This window comes from Cygnus atratus, chromosome 3 (assembly GCF_013377495.2).
Source record: "Cygnus atratus isolate AKBS03 ecotype Queensland, Australia chromosome 3, CAtr_DNAZoo_HiC_assembly, whole genome shotgun sequence".
Taxonomy (NCBI): Eukaryota; Metazoa; Chordata; class Aves; order Anseriformes; family Anatidae; genus Cygnus; species Cygnus atratus.
The window spans coordinates 69045411-69067486 of NC_066364.1; the positions used below are offsets into that span (position 1 = coordinate 69045411).

A 22076-nucleotide genomic window follows, 5' to 3' on the forward strand; every position below is an offset into this window, starting at 1 on the left:
TTCAAAATTATACATAAACTGTTTGTTTTATAAGACAGATATATGATTTATCAGAAATAAACTTAGATGCAAATAGTTTATATTTACAACAACACAACTAAGAGAATCAAATCCACACTGACATACTCAGCTGAAAAACAATTGCTGGGTTTCAGCTGAGGAGCTGACAGGTTTTGTGAAACTATGCATTTATGCCTTACCATACAACCCTTGCAGAGATGACCCTTTACTCAAGCATTGCTGTGAAGTTTCTCACCGATCACTTACGCGCAGTTTGCTCCAACTTAGCACATCCCAGCTTTCACTCTAAATAGAGCAGCAAGACCTGTCATCGATTCAGAAGTAAATAAAAGCACTTTTTTCAGCATTCTAGTGGGAAGGCTGTCAGAGAGGCACTTTAAACCTAAGTGGTGTATTGTTGAAGTAACCGTCAAGATTTATCCATGAAAGTTTTTGAAAAAAAGTCTACAGTTTCATCACTGAAAGTACATCACTGTTTTTCCTATATCTCCAATTCAAAGACGGAAGTACACAAAAAACTGAAGTGCTAACTTACACGCATCACGTATGATTTTGCTCTCCTTTACAGTGACCTACAACTGTTGAATGTAAAATTATCCCACTGTCACATTTCCAGAATTCAACAGGAAGTCCGACAATGAACTTTATGCCCTTTTCAATTTGTTCCCATTTACAGTCATCATCATATTTCTTCAAAATTAAGATGTGAACATAAACAAGACAAGAACAGTTGTACCATATTTTCACTGCTTGGCAGGTATTTCCATTTCTGATGTGTATTTTGAATTCTTCAGTTCACAGCAGGAAGCTCTGGAGTGTCTCAGTACCCAGGCAAATATTTAACTGCAGCAGTTCAATACAGAAGCCAGCAACAGCACTACAGATCTCACAGCTCCCATTGTGAAACCCAGCCTTAGCACTGACAACTAGGAGGGCAATTGCAAGCCCCCTTGCTGTGTTTCACACTGATACTAAAGCAAGTACTCCCAGAAGTGAAGCAAATCAGAGATCAAGAGACGTGACAGCATTTTAGGTGCAACATTTCAGAATCAAAGCACATCTCTTGGCATTTGCCAATACATATAGGTGAACACCTCAAGAATGAGGTCTTTTCTTGTATTCTGAATTTTCAGGATAGCTACCCTATTCACAAGGAGAGACTAATGTTAGTCAGGGAGGGAAAGGAATAAACGTGGCGTAGCAGAAGTATCGCTTATCTTTACACTTTCTCTACATTTCCATTTAACTCACAAACTGAAAGATAACCCCATTAAACAAGATGACTGGACTCTAAGTCTTACTAGCTGAAGTTGGTTCTCAGTGACAACTGTGACAATTAACAATTCAGCCCTTCTTCCAAGATTTAGTCTTAAACAAAAAGTCACTCCTAAAAACTACAGCAATATCACAAAACCTAAGTATTCAGTGGTCAAAACTACTTCCCAATAGCACATCACTGACTTCCAAATCAAGTAACCATAAGCCTTAAGTACTAGGAAGTTAAGTAAAAATTAACATTTAAATTAAGCCACATGACATGTGATTGCACATGCATCACTAAACTCCTGTCCAACATCATGCAGTAACTTCACAAAAATGCCAGGAACAGAACTGCACTCTGATTTTAACACAGTGGAACAAAACCACTGAGACGATTTCTCTCTTTATACCATACTCTAGCTCATTCATCACCATTAATTGGTATTTCACTGGGCAAAACACTATACTTCAGAACAGTGACGTCTTGCAAACAGTCTTACCAACACGGACTCTTTGGTGATCTCATTTTACAGAATGGCAGCAATTCTAACTTGTGAAACAACACCTTTCCCAAGTCACAGAGACAAAACCTCTGATACCCCACAACCTAAGCAAGCGGAGAAGAACAGTAATACACTGCAAAATTTTCTAGCAAGGGCTCTCAAATCCGTTGTGGTCATACCAGTGCTAACAGCTTCTGGCTGTATACAATGTGCACAAAACCCTCCCACACGAATTGAGCTTGCACAAGTTATGGTTATGTACCCTTCACTGTGATTCAGAGACTACCTTGAGAACGCCTGGTTTATAGAAAACACCACCCAAAAGGAGAGTGTTGGAAGTGAAACCAAGTATCTGACCAGTTCAAGTATCAAACCAAGTTCTGACCAGTATCACTGGCTTTAGAGGAGTTTCCATCTGCTTGCAGAAAAGCCCAAAGCCACAAAGGATAGCTTAAGTGATACCATTTTGAGCAAGCCTGCAAGCTGTAACAAGTGAAGAACTGTATGATTTAAGAGCAAAATAAACTCCTCATATATCATCTTTCATGTTCTTTCCTAGGCAATATAAAAATTCAGTTACCTGAATGTAAAAACATACATTCAATGCCACGTACAAGTGTGCTTTGAAATTCCAGTGGTGGAATTTGTGATCCTGTTTACATGAAAGCCATTAATCAAGGCATTAAAATGGATCATCAGCAACCCTTGCCTGCGTGTTGAACTGTCAGCACACTGCATGAGAAGAGTTAAAGAACAAGCTGTTTTACTTCCTCCTAGCTGTCATAGCTATACTCTTCCTCGCTACACGTTCTGCTTTTTAAGACATTGGAGTCCCATCCAAAGTATAAGTGTTCAGTACCACAAGCCAAATCCTTCCACTCACATCTCAAAGCAGATGTAAACAAAAGTTTAAACTGCTTGGCTTTCATTTGTAGCTCAGTACTGCTAATTAACCTGTCAATTAAGATAACTCTATAGAACTATCACTCCCTGTATTTCAAAAGTTTCAGTATGAGACAGCAGCGAATGACAAAGTCATTCATATGTGTAATTTAAGTGGATTTATACCAGACTTGGTGTCAAGGTTAGGACGAGTGGTGTTTAGGACAGTCTAAGGTCCATTTTCTCTCGCGGGTAAGATCCCAGTTTTCTCTCCTGGACTAGGCAATACCACTTTCTCCCTTGTACAAGCACACTTGTGTGAAGTATGAAGTTAAATTACTTATGAAAAATAGATCTTAGTCTACTTTGTAACACCCTCTTTTTTTTCTTTTTTGGCTACGTTAATTTTAACCTAGATCAGTTTCCCAGTTTTGTTCATCACTCTGCCAGTCAAATGCTTGTGCCAACAAGAGCAATCTGGGCTGGCAGAAGCAGTGTCAGCTAAAACCCTTCTCAGAACCACAACGTGAAGATGAAAAACTACTTTCCAGAATACTAATGCTTGCCCTGTTCCCTGATGTTCTTCGCTAAAGAAAAAATACATATATTATTTGATGCCAAAGAAAAAAAGCTTGTGGAATGCTTTTTCAAAAGTACATCTAGCAAGACAGGTACTTTATTCTCACTTACAAACCAAATGGAAGGAACACAAAATTTAGCACTTCAAGAGCGTTCAGCTAGTGTTTTCAACCTTACCTGCAGTGTAAATTTTGTGCAGAGATCAGCCAATCATTTTTAAAGTGTTCCATTTACAGAGAAACCGGTGCCTTTCTTTAACTTTAAAGGGCTAAAACTACTTCCAACAACAGCAAACAAGCAGTTCTATTCTACTTCACATATACCAGACCAGAGAGTATTCAAAAGAGTTGCTAAAAAGCAGCAGGCTATGGGTATCGCTTCAGATTTTAATGTTTCACTGACCGTATGCTAGAGAGAATTTTGCAAAATCAAAGTAATTTTTCAAAGCAACTATTTAGCCAGATTTCAAGTATAGTTTGAAAACTTACTGACCAGACACTACTGCAGTTAAAGCAAACACCAATGCTATTAGCATCACAAGTAGCATGGATCTGTATTTCAATAGTTCAGAGCAAAAGAATATATAACCAAATAAAAGTGAAAGCTTTTAGATTTTGGCAGTGTGCTTTTCCCTTATGGACAGAACAAGCTGTCCCCACAAAACTAGTATTTACCAAACGTGGCTCGATCAAATTACACCTTCTCTGGCATTCACCAAGTAGCGAATGCATATGTCACAAAAAGCCACAAAGAATCCAAAAAGTTTATAGTAACTCTAAAGTACTCCCTCTACTTTCCACACACTCCTTTCAGAAAGCACTCTCAATTCCCCACTCCACGTGCAGAAAGCAAGTCACTTATTTTACGCATTCATATTTCAAGAACAAATCTTTTCAATCAGATTAAAAAATTAATGCAAATCATCTGCCCAGTATGGTAATGACACTGATTTTAATGTGTCAAGGAAGCAGGACTTCTCTTTCAATTCAGATTGCCAAACCAAGAGAATGATTTATGTCAAAAATGTACGTGGAAGAAGAAAAAAAGTAGTTGCTAAAGTCAGAGTTGTGCTTACCCGGATTAAAGACTCCACAGGTAACATTCATTCCTAAAGATTCATAGCTTTCTTGTTCTTCATTAATGAAATAATGACATATTTCTAGGTATTAAACTCAAGTTTTTACCAAAACAAATTATTTTTAAGGTCTTTCGTTAATTCCTACCCTTCCCCCCCGACATACTGCTACAACATGTTTTAGTTAAAATGTACTGGCTTTGACACAAACGAAAGCTGACTAGTCAACCTCCTAACGTTTTCTGATCTTCAACTCTTGAAAGTAATTTCAGAATTAACAATCTAGCTTACTTTGCTTCTGTGGAAGGAGCAGAGGAAATCTGCTGAATGGTATAGGCCCAAAAGCTCCAAGAACCTTTTCAAAACAAGTCCAGAATGCCCTCGTGGTTGTAGGTGCAAACAACGAAGCTCCAGCACCGACATTACTAGGTTTGTCAGCTGCCTCCTTTTGAGCCACAAGTCCAGAGCGCAAGGTACCTTAACCAGGAAAGGACAGAACCATCTTTAGGCGATTTTGCTCTTTCTAGCTTCAATTTCCAGACCACTTACGAGGAATCCTCAAGCCCACCATCGTAATGCACTGCAAAGATGAGACGGGCTTTCCTCTATAGAGATGGAGACTTATGAGATGGACTTTCCTCCAAGAAAAGACTTGTCTCTTATGATGTATGAGATCTGCACTGTGAGTTAGTCGCCTGGCAGTAATAGCCAACTTTGCACACTCCTTTACTAATGAAGCGCTTAGAGACTTCCGATGAAACTACACGAGAAGGTCAAGACAACTGAAAGCTTCAGCAAGAGAACATCTCTTTCCTTCTTTCTCCATCCTGCTCTCAGACATTGCAATTCCATTGTCTCTCTTGCTCCAGCCACGATACTTGCTGGCCTCTTCCATGATGAACCGATTCGAAGACAATACCCTTCTTTTGCTGGATTATTCTTTACGCTTCAGCAGCAGCGAGCTACTGCATAAGCTCAAAATGTCTTGGGTACATTTGCCTTTATCACATCCAGCAGATACTAGGGCACAGTGGAAGATCCTGGCACGCAAAAAGCCTCCCTAAGTGCATTATCCTGAAATGAAAGATGTGACCGCTAAACTAAGAGACTGACATACATTATAACTACTTTCCAAGACTCATTAAGAATTTGAATTAGAGACCCTGTAAGCCTGGCTAGACCAAAAGCTGAATACAAATAGTGAGTTATGAGCCATACGTTATATTATCTTAGCAGCTGACATTGGATCAGTGGTAATGACTGCATCATATGTATATTCCACCTCTTATCTCCACTGGGGATTGCATCTTAAACCAATTCTGCAACTAGAACAGCTCCCTAAGAGCAGTGACTGCCTAAAACAAAACAAACAAACCCCACCTACAAACTCCCAACTTCTAAGAAACATTTGAAAACATACTCTAGGAAGATCTAGCCTTGATCTACACAGTCTCAGACAGACTGGATCGATACAATCTCGGGCTGCTTTGTCTCAAGCTACCTCCAACATCATCCCTGATGACACAGTATTGATCTGGAACGTTTTCTAAATGAACACATTAGGATGGAAGGGATTTCAGGAGATCAACTGATCCAAACATCCATTCCAAGCAAGGCTAACCTGAAGTTTAAATCAGGTGCACAGCACCTTGGTGATTCCAATTCTGGAAATCCCTAAGGATGGAGATTCTACTAGTTCTCTGGGAAACTTCCTCTAGTATTTAACCACTGTCACTGAGAAATTTTTTTTCCTTATATGTAACTGGGATTTCTCTTGTTGCAATCTATGACAGCTCTTGTCCTTCTGCTCACCACCTCTGAGAAGGGTATGGCCCCCATCTTCCCTGTAATTCCTATTACGTTATCTTAACACTACACATAAACCTTTAGCCCTCTCTTCCCCACACTTAAGAGACTGAATTCCCCCAGCTTCTCCTCACATCTCACTAACCGTCTTACCGACCTTTGACTGAATTTGCTCTGGTTTGTCAGCATCTCTTGCAAAGGCAGGCTAAAGACAGACTTTCAGAAGCATCTTCAAATACTGGACAAAAGGAATAATCACATTCTACAACGTGCTGGATGTGCTCTTGGGCATGTAAAGTCCGCAAAGCCCTTTTTGCCTATGCTCTGAGAAGACTGACACATTGGGAGGTACTTTGAAGGCAATTTAGGTTCACGGCAACTGCTTGAAATATGCCTTTTTATAAGGTTAAGTAACTTGAGGCTTCTACTTGAGGCTCTCGCATCAGCAACTGTATCCTAAACAAAGTAAAAATAGTCATCTGAAGAACTATAATAATTAGTATAGAAATACCGTTCTCTACTTTTGTGTGTGCAATACTTTCAACACTTGAATCCATTTCTGATTATTTTGGGAACACACAGACAACCTGCAGAACCTGGAGAAAAGCTTTCAGTTTCACAGTTGCATACTTCAGAACCTGAAATGGGAATAAACACACAGAAAAATGAAAGTTGTGGGACTGAGTATGCTATGGGGAAAAGCTATAGGAAAAGTTATGGGCCTGGGTGTGTTTTGTGACACTGTGCCCAGATTCAATCCAAACCTCTGTGCCAAGTATTTATCTGCTACTGTTGAGCTGTATGCAGATCCTTAATAAGTAACTTATGTGAACCCCAACTATTTTTTTCTCCCAAGACCTTTAGATCCCTCTCCATTGGCATGGCATGTTTCAGTGGAATTTAGTTCCATTTGAATAAGACCGATTTCTTTCTAGCCCAGACAAATGTCCTCTGTAGACATCACAGAGAACCCATTTAAATATTTGAAATTCAAATTTAAAAAATGCTGAACTTCTTAATGCCAAAAATCAAAGCCATTTCTAACAATGTTTTTCACAGTAGGAAAGTTTTAGATGCCAGTATAGACAGTGGAAAAACCTTTTTTCAATGTCATATATTTAAGTTCAGAGAAACTATCAAGACCATCAGCGTGGGAGCCACAACTTCCCAGGTCATAGCAGCCAGCTGATCTTGCTCTGCCTTTGTGAATAAAGGCAGGATGGCCATCTATTAGTTAAGAGAACAGTAAACCTCATAAGAGAAGGAACATTTAGGTATCAAAAGGGCTACTAGGAGTTGTTACTGGCACCAGCTGAAACTAAGAAAAGACAAAACAGTTTCAGATGGGCTTTTTAACTTCACCCCCCAGCCCCTGACCGCCTTGAAAAGCAGCTTCTTTCCAATAAGGAATGGAAACTGCTATACTTTCCGTGAAATAAAAGTTACCACCATGTTGCAAATGAATAGTTGGTTATTTTAAATGAGGTGGTATAGTTAATTCCTTATGTGGAAAAAAACGATTAAAAACATTTTGAAATGCTGTGGCTTCCTCTTATCCTACAGACTCCAGAAAGCCTACTGATTAGTCTTGAAACAAATAGACACGCAATCGCTTTTGGTCATCACATGAGAAATCCTCAGAGCAAAAGCCTATGAAGCGAAATTGGAAGAATCTATTTCCTTTGAGCTTTGATGGTTTTCTACCTTACTCTTACAGCTATGTTCAGCAGCAAAAAACAGCACCCTGTCCACGTGTGGAATCAATGGAAATGTCACCTCCTCCTCGTTCCGATACAGTCAGGGTACACTGCACGCTTTTAAAAGTAGTAACAGTCCTAATGATTAGGTCCTAGAGGGAATCAAACAGCAGAAAATTCAAGGCACCTCTGAAATCTTGCTCAGTCTGCAGATGATCAGGGTTCTCACCCTCCCTTATTATACAAGGGCATTAATGACACTGACCAAGACTTCTTAACCATTTTATTGGGAGCCACCGGGGACCAATACAGCTGCTTGATTTTTTTTCCTTTTTATTTACTTTTTAAATTAGCTTGAAATAAGATTCCATAAATAGCAGGAAGCAGCAACTCCTGCACATTAGCTGAGTTAACAGTAAGGGAGAAAATCACATCTGGAGAAATTTTCAAGGCATTGCAGCATGAATTTTGACCACACTGCACCCGTTTGTGTCAATGAGAGCTAGAGCTATATAGGTTTAAAACATGACTGATTTTATTCCCTAAAATAGAGGCTTAGTGACAGTGGCCACAGGCAGCATTCAAGGAAGCAAGTGAAATGCAAAGCAAGCCTTCCACAGAATCCACTGGATTTATCATAACGCAACACAACTTATCACAAATAAAATTAACAGACCTAAAGACATTCAATTCAACAATATTAAAACACATTCTGAAACACTCACACTTGTTTCACTGTTTCAGTTACAGTAAATTCAAGCCCTTTTTACCATCAGTGAGTCACAACAGGATCGATTGCTCCAGCCAAATCAAAAATAAATGCCAGTAACGCCACCAACCTGAGAGGCAAGCTGCAGACCCACACCTTTCGGGAGCAAAACAAAGCAACGTACTCAAGAACAACAAAAATCTATCGTGAATAAAGCCATTTCAGTTATATAAATTTAGAATGAAGAACTACGAAATGCTTCTAGGCCTGGATTAATACTGAAATTAATAAGCAGAACAGTCTATTAATTTATACCAGAAGAGAGACAAAAGCCAGTTCTTATTAACTGTTAAAACTCTATAAAGACGACTCTCTTCCAAACAACAGTGGAATTTAGAAACATTATTATAGATTCAAGATGCCTTTTTTCCAACTTCAAAAGAAATTCTGCTTGAGTTTTCTTTATAGCTTTTGAACTATTGCATAACTTTCTCAAATATCAGTGATTTTAGCAATTTCACTCTTGTGCAGATCAGTAAGCTTACCCACATATTAAAATTTTGCTTCAGTGCTTAGGAAAGCTACAAAGAATCAGCAAAAACACTGCCTACAAAGAACAGATTTGTATTTCCTCTCCAAGCCACAAAACGTAGAAGGTTAGAAGCTGCTTTTTTCCCCTCCATTTTAACGAAACCTTAAACTTTGTATAATTAGAAAAAGCTCTTTCCAGTTGCTGCCATAGGATAATAAACTCTTAAAGGAATATGCAAAGCACAGATTTCTACTATAATACTAACTTGTATTTCCCAATTGATTTGTAAAAAGAAATTGTTCAATTTTAACATAACGTGATTATAATTAACATTTTATAGAAGTATTTAGAATAATAGTTTGTTTCAAAAACTAAGATTTCTCGCTGTCATAAGTATTAGAGCCTGTTCCATACCAATAACTGGAAACAAAATTGGGCAGAAAGCATTCCAAAAACTAATTACCAAATGAGATCAATAAGACTGTGTTACAGCCACATGTGAGCTTAAATATTTATCAACTTAAGAGAATAAAACAGATGAAATACTGTATTTACAGGATAACAAGCCAATTTATTACACAATTAGTCAAATATGGTTGAAGCCAGCAACTATATAGCCACCTTTGTAAATGCTTAGTGACAACAACTTAAGTCTTAAGAAAACCCCTATTATCTCCTGAAATCTCAAACCTCTCCTTCAGAGGTTTGAGATTCTTATCGTATCTACTCAAGAACTGCAACACTCATTTCTTTTAAGATTTTCTGTTCCCCTCACCTTCAAAAATAAGGATTGTTACTATCTTTCATCATCTGGAAAAGTAACAATGCAGTCAAAGACAGAAGCAACTATTTCAATGTTAGATGTATTCCAAGTAGGCAACACAGAGAAGCAAATAAAAAACCTAAGCCTTGACATAGTTCTGTCATCTCCTGAAAATCCACAGTAGCTCAAATCAGTTCACATGACGCACATTCAGAATTGACATTTTCTGAAGTGCTGTATACATAGTTTGACAACATAGAAGAATGAGAAAAAAGCAAAAAAGCACAATTATCCTTTTCTCCATGCCACAATCAAAATAAACTGTACCGATGAAAGCTGCATCTGTATGAGGAGTATTTTGCCAATGTAGTCTAACTGTACTAGACAAACAGCTAGGAAACAGATTAAGCCATAGGCTGTAGTTTCACAAGCACTTTTTTTCCCCTGCAGTACCAGCTTAAGCAGTCCTCACCCCTCAGCTGTGCTGGCACAACTGTTTGTGCAGCTGAGCAGTGAGACCGGTCAGGGAATCGATCCAGGTTAAAAATAATATTTTTCTGATGGTAAATTCCACAATCTGCTTTGCTGCACAGCCACCTGCAACAGTTACCCTAGTGCAACGGAGGGGCAAGGCAGGAATAAGCAGCTAAGGTCAGGGCAGCTCACGCCAGTGTTGACATGGAAAGAAATGCTCATGAAACTACATTCTTGGTCTTCAAATGTTTTGGCATTCCCCGAGTAAGCGCATTATCCAAACATTATCCAAAGGAGAAGAATACCACCTCACAAACGTATAAAAAATGGCAGGAGGCTTCCACCTACTTTTCAGGAAATACTGTTTAGGGGGTTGGGAATTCTCATAGAAGCTATAATTTTTCAAAAATAGAAGTCAAAAACAACAAATCACAACAAAAGAGGAAAATCAGCTGTAAGCTAAGACAATAACATCAATTTCCAGGACCTTTACATGTAAGCACAGTTTTGTGCTATAAATAAAGTAACAGGAAGACTAAAAATAACCCAATTATTCTCTCAATATTAGGTACCCTGTTTACAATAAGGGCTATACCTTATCCCCTCATTAAGGCTTTACCTTCAGCAACAGTAGGACAAGTCTTTCTTTTAGTAATCTGCACCATTTCTCAAGTTTTGCAGTCCAAAGGAGCTACTGGACAAACTCAAGGCCACAACAACAAGGTATGAATCCCTGCTGGCTGTGCACCACTGAGATGATTTCAACTCTGGGGGACAGCCTGGAAGACAACCTACTCAGGTTCACCAATGTATGAAGAAGTCTTCTAGACAGAAGCAGCTTTATATCACGTTAGCACAGCATGCGAGTCACAGTGAGCACATGCCTGTGTCTCAACCACGTCCAAAAGGAGCATCCCTGGCAGGAGCTCTTTTTCCTCCTCCTGTTTACAGCACACAGATTTTTGAAAGGATTGCAGTTAATACCTGAAAGCAAACGCTTGCTTTTGTTTAAAAGAAAAAAATACAGATTTTTGGGAACAGTCATTCGTATCTTATTCACGCACACGCTTCACACACTCAGGCAAGTTTCCCAACACCTCTCACAAAAATTATTCACTCAAATTAAAGAAAGCTTAGTGACATGGTTTAATGGTAGACTTGGCAGTGCTAGGTTAAAGGTTGGACTAGATGATCTTAGAGGTCTTTTCCAACCTAAATGCTTCTATGATCCTATAAACGTGCCTTTTCAAACAACATTGATGCATTTTCAATTTGAGAATTCAAACAGCCAAGTCAGGCTTTTATGACTTCTCTCACTGAATTTGTGTCACAGCATTCATGGGATACTTTAATGCTATCTACTCAGAGAATCAGGGAATGAATGCATTTTTTCACCTGTTAAGTTCAGATGTTTATAATCAAATTTAATTCAAACTACAATGTAGAATTTCAAGACAGGTATACCAAAATTAGTGTTACAAAAATTATTTGAAATCAGTAATTGCCAGAAAAAGATTGCACTTTCTCTTCGTCACTGGACAGTGGCAATTCCTCAAGATGGATCATGTGCAACCGATCTTGTTCGGCAGCAGATCAGGTAATAATCATGAATTTTGATGTGGCCAAATACTCAACACAAGTGCTATCTGTTTATGCACACACATCATCTAAAAATGGGCATTTCCTCTTATGTAAGTCCTACCGCCTTATTATGGTGACCTAGATGCACATAAGTTTATACGCCTTCTCAGAAGATCATACAAGGAGTTGAGCAAACAGCTCACTGTCACTTGCAGGGATTCCTTCCCAAATACCTTTACAGAGCTCTTTTGCTAAATGTCGTCAGGTTCAGTGTCCTGCATCACAACAGGTTTGTAGGCAGAGTTTTGTTACACATTGTTTAACAGTACATCATTCATTAAAAGCCAAAAAATTATCCCAAGTGAAGTTTCTTCATCTGTTTATCACACACCTGTCCCAGACAATTCAACCCAGTTCAACAGGTTGCTGCTGCCACCTATCGGAAGAGGTCATCTTCTTTCTCTTCCACGCCACCTTTTCTCTGCTTTGCCCACTCACAGGATGCTTTAGAGAGGCAATTGCATTTGCTAGTAGAGCAGAAAGCTGTTCTTTGGGGTGGGCTCTATCAGTGTCTAGGAAATTTAACTGTCTAGAAAAGGGACTAGGAAGTGTCACAATACAAGCACACATGTAGGGGGAGAGCACAGGTTGGGAATGCATTTCCCTTGTTAAAAGGAGGGAACTGTTAGGTTGGCACTCATTTCTGATCATACGCACAGGAAAAGTCACAGACCACTAGAGTTAGCAGTCAAATAACATGTTGCTAGTTATAAATGAAGTGACCACTTCTACTGCTATCTTCAACAAGTATCTTACCATACCATTTCTGCTTAAATAAACTGTGAACAAAGTTGGTTTCTCAAGCCTACTGCTTTTATATATACACACTTAAAGACACTTAAGCCTTTAAAAACAAACATTTAACTGACTTTTGGCACCTTTTGTAATTCTTGGTTTCGCATCATTTTTGATTAAGATGTCCTGTTCAACATCCTCGTAAGTTTGCAAATGACACAAACCTGGGGGGAAGTGGCAGATTCACCTGAGGCTCCTGCTGCCATCCACAGGGACAGCAGGTTGGAGTAGTGGGCTGAAAACAAACCCATAAATTTCAACGAGGAAAAGTCCTGTATCTGGGGAGGAACAACCTCAGGCACTTGTACATGCTGGGGGCCACCCAGTTGGAAAACAGCTTTGCAGAAAAGTACCCAGGAGTCCTGGTGGACACCAAGTTGAACACACATCATCAGCAGGGCGCCCCTGCACAAAGGCAGCCAATGGCTAACAGCATTCCCAGCTGCATCAGGCAAAGTATGGCCAGCAGATGGAGAGGTGATCCTTCCCCTCCACACAGCACTGGGGAGGCCACACCTGGAGTTCTGCGTCCAGTTCTGGGACCCCAGCACAAGGGAGGCATGGACATACTGGGAAGAGCCCAACGTAGGTCTGCAGGGATAATGAAGGGACTGGGGCACCTCTCCTGCAAGGAAGGCTGTGAGAACTGGGACTGCTCAGCCCGGAGAAGAGGGGGCTCGGCAGGGATCTCAGTGTACGTAAATACGTGACGGCAGGGTGCAAAGAGGACGGAGCCAGGCTCTTTTCTGTGGTGCCCAGAGCCAGGGAAGAGGCAATGGGCACAAACTGGAACGCAGGAGGTTCCCTCTGAGCATCAGGAAGCACTGCTGTGCTGTGCTGGTGGCTGAGCACTGGCACAGGTTGCCCAGAGAGGCCGTGGGGTCTCCCTCCTTGGAGATCTTCAAAAGCTGCCTGGAAAGTGGTCCCGGGCAACCGGTTGTAGGTGGCCCTGCTTGAGTAGGGGGTTGGACCAGATGACCTCTAGAGGACCCTTCCAACCTCAACCACTCTGTGATTCGTAGTTCCATTAATCTTCCCAAAACCTGAATTAAATCCCCTAAAGTTGCAGGTGAACCTAAGATGAAGACACTGAGATCAAGTTGGCCCAAACACTAGATATTCCATGAACACATCCACAGAATAGTTCTACCCCAGCATGGGGGAAAATAAATAAATATCCACATCAAGAAGCAAGTACAAAGCATAAAGTAATCTGAATTGTATGGTTAGATGGTAATTTACAGCAAGAGCAGTCTCAAGCATGGCACCAGAAACGCAACCATGACACTTCTGCTTAGATTGGTATTTTACCGCTCAGTTATGAAAACCCTTCGGAATAATAATTTTTCACCTAGATGGTTGCACAATTGTAATTTTACAACTACAACTTTACAAATTACAGTTAATCCAAAGTCATCATCAGAATGAAGCTGACCAGAAGCGTTTGCAATTTCAGATTTAAAAGTATGAAACTGTAGCAAAAAAAAAAAAACCCGATTGCTGTGAAAACAGAAATGAGCCTTGTTTTTCCGAAAAGCTTCAGACAAGAAAAAGAGTGAAGAAATTCTCATCAGTATCATTCCTTCTTCTCTCTCATTCAAAACAAGCAGCAGTTACGCTCTTTAATGGAGCGGATAAAGCATAAGAGTCAAAGTTTTGAGAAATTCTACGGTATACAGCAAGAGCCTAGGCTCTACACAGCCTCTGCCTGACAGCATGAAAGGAAGAGAGTAAAACCACTCTAGAAGCAGTTGAGAACTCAGACTTTCAGTTTTACATTCAGCCATAACATTAGTCTACCTATTCTGACAATTTTGTCAGACGAAGACTTGGAAGGGAAGGAACCTGTCTTACTCTAGCTGCCCTGTCCTAATTTCTCGTTTGCTTTTCCCTTTCATTTCTGTCACCCAGACTGCATCCATTCCAAAGATTAAAAAAAGAAAGACCTTCAGCATCTTCTGATTCTTATAACAAAAAAGAACCACCTCAATCCAAATTTATAACCTTGAATTATATGAGCAGACTTTGCTCTTTTGCCTGGAAAGACAGAATTTTGTGTTTTAAGAACAATCAGATTCTGAGGTGGTGATCCGACTTCAGGAGCCAAAGCTCCATGAACACCAAGCATTGTGCAAATCACTGAGAAACAACTCGACTTGGCTCTGTTTCCTTTGCTACTTGTTCCTCTCATCTCTTCACACATATCCTACTAGTGAGCAAGAATACACTGAGAATAATCACAGAATAAACATATTCAGAAACCAACACTTCAATTACCCTACATCCCTTTTTCTCCACTCACTCATCTACTAAACAGTAACCACAAGTAGAAATTTCACTTTCAGATCTTCACAGATTTCAACAAGTTCCACTTGCTGCAATCAGCAAAACAAAACCAGCTACAGATGTACTCTGAAATAGAGCTGTCACTATAGGCTGGAGGAAAAGGTTAAAAAACGCGTGCAGAAAGATTAAAGTACATATTCCCTTGTAGGATACCCAAAAAAATGAACAGAGGAGAAAGGCCCTCAGAAACAGCCACTAACAAGAGCGATGAAATCTGCACAGTGCCTGGAAGTTCCTGTTGTCAGCCTGGAACAGTACTACTTACAAACACAAAGTCCTCCATACAGACAGTTCTTCTGTGTGCCTACATGACTTGTTGATCCAGTTCTCCTCGGAAACTGCATCTGCTCTTGAAAGATAATTTTACTGGCTTCTCTGCTAAAACTCTTATCTACATCAAAACATAAGACATCAGAATGACTTTAAGACCCAAAACCCGGTCTCTCGTACTTTAATTCCAGCAGCCTACAACATACTACATTTTATTCTCTCAGCTCAGGAAAGAGGTGACTGAGATACAAGAAGAAAACTAAAAAAAAAAAAGCGAACATGATCATAACCGAGAAAAGAAGAGGCCAGAGCTCAGAACAGATTATCAGAGAAGACCTTCCCAGCACCCCTGGTCACAAAGCCTGATGTCCCTACTTGCCATTTGCTCAAATACCAACAAAAGCAGGTATCTGTTCGACATGAATGACATTAAATGTAAAAACAAACATGTCTGGAGAAACCAAATAATTTATGTTATCAACATATTTATCTAATTATATAGGAAATATCTGAAAACTATCATCGCAATCCCTTAACAGAACACAGATACTTAGAGCATCACTGCCCCTAACTGCTAAAGATAAAGGGAAGAAATTTAAAAAGTTCTCTCTTACAAACATCTGTAATCCTAGGCTTCTTTTTTAAAAAGATATTGATGATAAAAAACCAATTCCTTTCCCTCACTTAAAAAGTGAAGGAAGAACCTGGATTCAGAACTGTCATGAGATCTGAATCTAATCTCTTAAAGAAGAAGAAATTAAACGAGCAGTTCAAACCTAGAGCAAAAACTCATTTGCTCTGGGCTCGAAATTAGGATCTCCAGCTTTTCAAGGAAAGCACCCTCCTTCCTTCACACCTTTCACAAGCAGCACATTTCTTACTACTTGAAAAGAGCTTCAGTTAAAATGCTCCATCACAGAAAACACCATTTCTTCAAAACAGAAAATAAACATTCTCAGTATAAAGTGTTTCACGTATCTATTAAAGTATACTGTACGAAATAATTATATTACAGACTAATGCCCTATCAAACAGAAGAGCAGAAATCAGTGAAAAACATTTCTTTTCAAAACGTAAAGTGCTTTTTTTCTTAACATAGGAAGTGTTTTTTTTAAAGTTTAAGGATGACTAGCTAAAGTAATCAGTTCTAAGTTTCTCTTATTACAGTTAAGTGAAAGCAGAATTGCTCTAATGAGAGCAAACATTCTTGGTTATTTTAAGCATTTGGAGAAAGTTTTCATGCATTTACTCAAAGACATCATATTTTCAGAACAGCAGACTTAGATATAATGTAATAATGAAACGTAAGATTAAGAGTTATTAAGAGTTAAGCCCAAAGATCTAATAATAGAACACATCTTCAGTTTTGTGCTTTGCTGTCCTTTATTTTACCCATACTTTCCTGAGAAAAAGACTGCCATTACTACAGAAAAATGCTTGACGTTACCTTGCTAGGCTTATAGGCTTCCAGGCAGTATCTAAACAATTCTCTCGCTCTCTCTTCAGGCATGACCAGCGATACCTTGTCCTGCAGGCTCCACAGTGGTGAAGTCTCTCACGGTTAACTCCCTTTCCATAGTGATTTGATCAGCTGAGAGGTGGGTAGGCAGAAGGAGGCTAATGAGCAAGGAAAAAAAATCCACCCACTGCTTGTAAGTGCATTTTCAAAACACTTCCACCTTTCGTAATAAATGACAGTATCATTTATCACTACTGAATAGTAAGAAGAGTAAAACGTGTGATCATCGTAGGACACTTTGGTATCAACAAGAATGTCCCATGCCCTGTTTCCCACAGAAATAGACGCATGCAGAAGGAAAGGTCTGAAGCAACTGCACCAGTGGGCATGGAATCAGATAACTAAGCAACTTCTGCTCCCTTCTCATTGACCCTAGAGACCCACCTTGAGCATCGTCTTGGTTTCTTCCACGGACTTGGAGGTTTCTTTTCCCAACAACCCCTTACACCGTTCTCTCCCGGTCAAGGAGTACAAAGGATAACCTCACAAACACATTTTTACTTCCGGGCTGCTACGGTTGGTTGAATGTTTTCTCCTCCGTTTTCTTTTTCCCTCTTTACAAAACTAAATCATTTCTTTAGTTGATGGGAGAAGCGTCACTTGGAAATCCAGCATTTGCGTAGAAACTTACTGAAAGCCAGACTTCAGCAAACTACTTTCTGCATCTTAATAAACCAGCCAAGTCCCTGACTAATCCACCATTTTCTCGTGATGTTTCAGTGACAGGAAGGCTAGATACTCCAGCCACTCCTAAGAACACAGCTCCAAAACAACTCAGTATTGCTACCGTCATTCCCCCTGCTCCCAAGCAAGCATATCCCCTCTCCCTCCTGTGATCTGAGCCAACGCTGGCACGCATCTGATCCTGCAGCAAGCCAGTTCAGGGAGCAAAACCAGAGGGAAAAAAAAGTAGGGTTAATTTTCTGCTAGATTAGCTTTGACTCAGACAAATGCCAGTGCCAATGCAGGGAAAGGGGCTGAGCCAACTCGGATCTATAAATCACACCCTTTGGTTTTCCTGAGGGTAATCTTGGAGGAGGGAGAAAAAGCCCTCTGTAAGCATTGTATAGTGTTGTACTCAACACTAGAAGAGACTTCTCTGATTTTACACTGCCTTACCACTAGAACAAGCATTTAGGAAGTAAGACATCTAGTACAGCTACACAAGACTGGCTGTGTCTTAACTGCTGTGTTAGAAGACAGCACAGAAAGCAGAAGCAGGTGGAGAAGCCTCACGAAGACTGGCATGACACCTTCAAGAGGGAAGCTCCAAGGGGTAGGGAAGAAAGCTCTTCAGCTACTAAACACGGCACCACAAAGAAAAGTACAGACACACGGGTCCGCTCTTGCGTCTCTCCTCTTCTCTAGGAGAGGAATTAAAGCCCTTGGGTAGGAAGGGAGCTTATACCAGGAAAAGGCCTACATCCAGGCTGCCGCAGCTCTGGGCTAACAGAGCTCAAGCTGTATTCATGCACGGCCAGCTTCACCTGCACGACTACGCTGGCAGCAGGTCCTCGGGTAGCAGAAGACTTCTTTCACAGAACAGCTGCCAGGGACAAGGGGAGAGAAGGACAGAAAGGTGGTCATCAAAACTGCAAATTGTTTTCACTTTCTCCTCTGTTAGTTCCCAAGCTAACACATAGAAGGACAAAACCAAGGACCCCATTGCACCACTTTGGAGGAAGCTCCTATTTTCCACTTCTTTTCTGCCAATTTCTTAGGAGTTGGTCAAAAACTATCAAAACCCCATTAACGTGGGGGGGGGGGGGGAGGGGGGGCGCGCAGGGAACAATGACAAAAAAAACAAACAAAACCCAATCTTATACAAGATGAGATAACAGTCACTAGCAAGGAAACATCAAATAGAAATATTCATGTCTGTGCCAACACAACTAAATCTTTCCTGTTGCACTTCTTCAGGGAGCATATTTTACGCACAAAAAGGTAAAGGCAACAGACATCTCCAAACAGTTGTACCTCTAGCACCCACTTACTTTTCCATATTTACCTTCTTTAGAGAATTAAATACAGATCTCCTACCCAGGAACTGATAATACATCACTTTAAAACTCGCCCCTCTGCCCCAAGCATTTTCCATGCTTCATTACAAACTTTCTTCAAAGAAGAGAAAGATGCCACTTTTCCTCCAAGCATCTCTAAAAGAAAGGTGTGATCACTGTGCTTCCTGCTATGTAAGGGACTAACAACAATGATTTTTTTTCTGTACCTCATTGCGTACAGGATTTGGGAAGGGGAGATTAACAAGGGATGAGGAAATGTATGTTGGGAAGAGCAGAAATGCCTCCAGTATTCCAGGCCTCCCAATAGGTATTGTTTTCCTGCTGCTACAACTTAACAGATGGCCACCAATCCTTTCACAAATTAACCCATTTTCCACTTTTTTCTACCTTCAACAGTACCTACTCACAAAAGGTCCTGACACCAGATACAGACCAACAAGGAAAATAGATGAAAATATCCTGCTCTGAAAAAGGACGATAAGTAATAGAAGAAAGAATAGAAAAGACGCCTTGGTGCAGGGCAAGAAAAGAGCTTCTAACCTTTTAAAGTCCTCCACTTTGTCATGCTGTATGTGAAGAAAAACTCCTGCAACAGAGGCAAGATTTAAAGATTACCCCCTCAACAAAAAAAGATAAAACACCAAACGACTGAAAAAACCCACAAACCAAAACAGGGGACATGGGGCTGAGGGAAAGCATAGAGATAAACCCTTATTTAAGAAGCCAGAAATCAAGATTACACTATCATCTAGCAGCAAAAATAAAAGAAGAGCTGCTTCCTGAAACTGACAAACATGTACTATTAAACTATGAAATCTAACCAACATTTTTAATTATAGAAACAATTTTTGTACATATTAACATCTGCCAAAAGTGGAAAAAAATAATGTTTAACAGATTATTAAAGTGTTATGTTATTAATTTGTCAATAATTCTGAAAATGAATTTCCCACTCCCTTTATTAACCACTTATTCTCCCACTCAGATTTGATGTTGGTGTTTTCTAGATATACCACTGTGTAGCCCTTAACCAAGAAATTAGCTCCATCTCTTTACAACTGAGTTAAACACTGAAAATATCAAAGCGCACACAAGTAAGAACTTCCAATCTATTAAGCTGCGGTGCCTAAGTGTATTCTTCTGACCACAGATACAATCAGATACCAGGTGCTTTCAGGAAACTAGAGCGCCAAGATCCCATTTTATAAAGATATATTAAACAACTGCATGGGGGAAAAAACTAAGGCTGTATGGATAGCTATTCACAACACAAAAGTAACAATACATTTATTTCATTTGTAACAAAGATAAGAAGCCCGCTAATAGAGCTAGACCAACTTCTGAAAGATGAGATTAACAAATGCAGACAGAGTGGTAAAGGATTTGTTACTATTATACTTAGCTTTGTATTTGAGGAGAATTCAATTTTTCACCCATTCCAATTTTCTAATATTTGTCCTGCAAAAATACTAAGCTGTGGGCTACAGGCAGGGATAATTTAGAAACACAGATGTAGACTTTTCACAAGAGCTGGCAAGAAGAAAGGTATGAAGAAAACCTCTGAACTTTAATTTTGTGATAAAAGTGCATCTTTTCCCCATAGATGAATAGCAAGATAAGTACTATTCCTTCTAATTACATACAGTTACAGATTCAGAAATGAGGCAGCGACAACAAATTCTTGAATTCAGAAGGTGCACAAAGCCATGCTGCCAGGCTCCTACTAAATCAATTTCAAACCTTTGCTAGTCGATGCATTTACATCAGAAAACAAAACTAAAAAGTCAGGAACACGAGGTGCAACGATGAAATGTGAAATGAGAACGTGCTTCTGAAACCAGTGAATTTTGACGGCCTGAGAAGCCGCTGCACACATTCTGCAACATTCACTGACACGACAGCGTAAGGTGATGACTTGCCCTTATCACACACAGGCAACAGCTTGAAGTCGCACATACGAGCTGAAATACTATTTTGCTGTAATACTCCTAAAAACTCCAAACCAGAGTTTTTTGTTTAAATTAACAAAATCTCATGCTAGCGTAACGCTGCCTCTTTTTTTTAGCTGAAGCATTCTTTTCCAGCATGAACTATATTATGTTGAGTCAGGCTGCAGGTCTCAAGATCTCATTTGCGTTGGCAAGAAGCTCCCTGCTCATTGATGGGGAGTGGAAAAAACATTCCGCAGAGCTGCCATTGGCTCCGCACTGCAGAAACACAAGCTACAGTTTGGCCTGGTCTTTTGGCCAGTTTCAACAGGAAGGAAGCCTGTAGCTCCATCAACTCTGCTAACACCATTAGGTGGTACTTGGACTTTCAGATACTCTCCGTCACTGGGAATTTACTTGAAACTCAAGTCCACAACAAAAATTTAATCAAAAGCAAAATAATAAAAATCAAACAACAAAGAGGTGATGGCAAACTTCAGCACCTAAGTAAGGCTTAAATACTTGTGGTTCATACAGCATTTTGTACGCAGGTGGACATTAACAGTAAACTTTAGCTTCAAAAAGTTGTTCAGTATCTGCCAGCCCGAAATCTGAACACACAGGCCATATAGGTAACTACTCTATGATGTTCCAAAGTCCACCCAAAATCTGCAACTTAAAGAAAGAGAACATCTACACACTGATTTTAATTTACTGATCTTCAACTGAGGTTTTACATTTTTACATTCACTAGTACAGCTGAATAGCAGACTGTAATTTAATAGGTTCACCAGTTTCCTCTCATAACCATTAGAGATCACACAAGGCTCTAACTCAAACCCAGCTCAAATAAGACTCCTCTGTAGTATGCTGGTGAAACAGGACTATATTTACAAAACATCTGTTTTGCTATCCCATTTTAACCAGGTCTTTCCTCAAGTGTCAACAACATTGCATCTCTTTTCTAAGTGACTCTCCATCCTTCTTTCCCTCCATACCTCACTGCAGTTAGGCTTAGCCATTTGCCACGCTTTCACCAGCTTCAGTGGGACCTGCACATCCTACCACGTTGCAACACCAGGCTGCAACATTTCCAGACTAAACGCTTTAGAAAAAGCCAGCCATCCTCACTAAGAAAGAGAAGACTGCTATGATTCTTATAGGCACCACCACTCAAAGCTAATTAAAACATGCCTGTTTAAAGCATTTGAGATTCTTTGATTACCTCCAGATAACTCGAAAAAAATTACTGCTA

The 22076-nt window shown here is 39.9% G+C and overlaps 1 protein-coding gene across 6 annotated transcripts in view; it reads right to left on the reverse strand.

Moving 5' to 3' along the window:
• TAB2 (TGF-beta activated kinase 1 (MAP3K7) binding protein 2) overlaps positions 1–22076 on the reverse strand; it is a 68349-nt gene that overhangs the window by 36936 nt on the left and 9337 nt on the right. The window contains exon 1 of one of the 6 annotated variants that reach the window (XM_035538765.2): positions 16801–16964. The exons of the other annotated variants lie outside the window; for them this stretch is intronic. The gene's annotated coding sequence lies outside the window, so the exon portion shown is untranslated. Of the gene's footprint in view, positions 1–16800; positions 16965–22076 lie in introns of those variants that run through there. 6 annotated transcript variants of the gene reach the window in all.